Here is a 2,182-nt window from a genome sequence, read left to right as displayed (position 1 = left end):
ACACCAAAAACCTGGGTGCCATCCAAGACTTTCCTCACTCTCCTTTTCCAGGCACCCAATCAGTCCTGTTGAATCCACCTCCTCAACGCCTCTCAGTCTGCCTTGAGCCCATTCCCAGGAACCCAGCTTCACCTGTCCTTGTTGACTCCTTTGGTCACCACAGGACTGGTCCCCAGGAGGACAGCTCAGTGTGAGGAGGGGGCCTCCCAACGTCAGCTCACCTTTGTCCATTTCACCTTTGCCGAAGGACTGAGGAACTCTTTGCCTGGGCATTTCTCTCCTTGGGCAAAGGGGCTGCAGACAGGCCCTGTCCACAAGTGGAACATCAGAAACACCCAGGAGACAGACCCCCTTGGAGTCAAGCTGGGCCTTCTAGAAGTCCTAGAGGTGAAGGCGGGAGCCTGATTCAGCTCTGTTTCCCCCACCCCTGCCCCACCCCAGTTCCAGCACAGGGCCTGGCGGGCCATCGGTGTTCAGGGGTTGATCAGAGATCCTGCGATCATTGCTGCAGTCCCTTCTTGGCATGCCATCAACAGGCGAGACCTGATCCCAGCTACCTCTGCAGCCTCATCTCCCCGAGGCATGCTGCATGCTCTAGGCTCCCTCCACATGAACTGTCTGCAGTTCCCTGAGTTTGCCAAACTGTCTCACATGCCATCCCTTTGTACATGCTGTTCTCTCCACCCAAAGGCCCTCCCTCAACCCGTCAGCCTGGTGAACTCCTCCTAATCCATCCTTCCTTTAAGGCTCAGTGAGTGCTAGTACTGCCTTCTCTGGGAAGCAGCCCTCATTTATGCCCCCTCTGTGCCCTGCCCATGCAGGCCTCTATCATACCACCTGGCATGGACAGTTGCCCATATATGTCTCCACTCCCCTGCTAGGCAGCACTCCTTCAGGCATGGGTCTGTTTCTCTCTGCACCTCTAGTGCCTAGCTAGGACCTGGCACAGGGGGATAACAGAGCATGCATTTCCTCTCAACTACTCCTACCCCTTGGAAGATGCAGCTGGAGAGGTTGCAGGGCCTGGCTAAGGAGAGTGGCTTGGCCAGATTTGCATTGTTGAATGATCCCGGTGACTGGGACACCCATATTTGGGGACAGGATAGTACTTTTTCAATTTGGCGCTTGCCCAGCCCAGAGAATGGGTGAGGGGTTTTACTTCCCAGCAGGAAGATGGAAGATGGGCCTCTGCCTGGGGTCGCTGTTGCCCCCTCCCCTATACTCCCTTTCCCCTTCTGCATTCACTCCAAGATCCCCTCCAAAGGCTGGGGTCTGGACCTGCCCCACTACCGGAGGGCCAAGTTCAAACCTCAATCCCCGGTTATGTAAGTGAATTATCTGCTGTCCCCAACCAGCGCCAGCCAGATCTCCTCCTCTTAATTGATTTAATCTTTTCCTAACAGAGAGCTGGGCTGGAGTTGGGGAGATGGCGTTGATCAGAAGCCAACACGTCAGTGATGTGGGCTCATTAATTACAGGGAATCTAGGTCATGGATTGGCTTTGAGTGGCTCTGACCCTCCCCCTCCCCAGCCATCTGGGTCTCTGAGAAGTCAATTTCGGCTTCTCCTTGTTCCTCAAACTCCAGCCCTACATCTAGATAAAGTTGTGGGTTGCATGAGACCTTCCCTATCGTCCCTCAAAGGCCTGTCATCCTCCCCTGCTCCCTACCACCCCCACCACCCCCTTCTCAGCATCAAACTCTCAGCTCTGGGCACAAATTCCTTGCATTCCAATCTGAGCACAGGGCTGTGTGAACAATAGTTAAACCTAATTTGTTGAGGAATGAGATGAATGGAAACCTTAGAGTTGCCTCTATTTACTTTCCACTCAAGCAGATCTCTACTTTGCAACTTCCCTGAAAGAAGCTGTCCAGACCCTACTTGTGTCTCCTTAGGGATGGAGAGCTCCTGCTTCTCATATAGCCCTTCCCTGGTGGGATGGCTTCACTTGAGAGAAACCCCTTTCTCCCATAAAGCTGTGACAGCAGACTTGTGATTTTTCTGGGGACGAGTTCTCCCCAGGAGCCATAGGGCATGTCCCAGGAGAGCTAGCCAGATCTTAGGAGACGGTGATTGTTACCTCTAAATTTGTTCTTGTCCAGGCTGAACTCCTCTGGTTCTTTCATCAGCCTCTAGTTTGGTGGACTTTACCGATTACTCCCCACTGTATCTCTTGATACAG

This window comes from Dasypus novemcinctus, chromosome 10, assembly GCF_030445035.2.
Source record: "Dasypus novemcinctus isolate mDasNov1 chromosome 10, mDasNov1.1.hap2, whole genome shotgun sequence".
Lineage (NCBI taxonomy): Eukaryota > Metazoa > Chordata > Mammalia > Cingulata > Dasypodidae > Dasypus > Dasypus novemcinctus.
The sequence above is the reverse complement of the archived record's forward strand: the minus strand, read 5'-3'. Positions refer to the sequence as shown.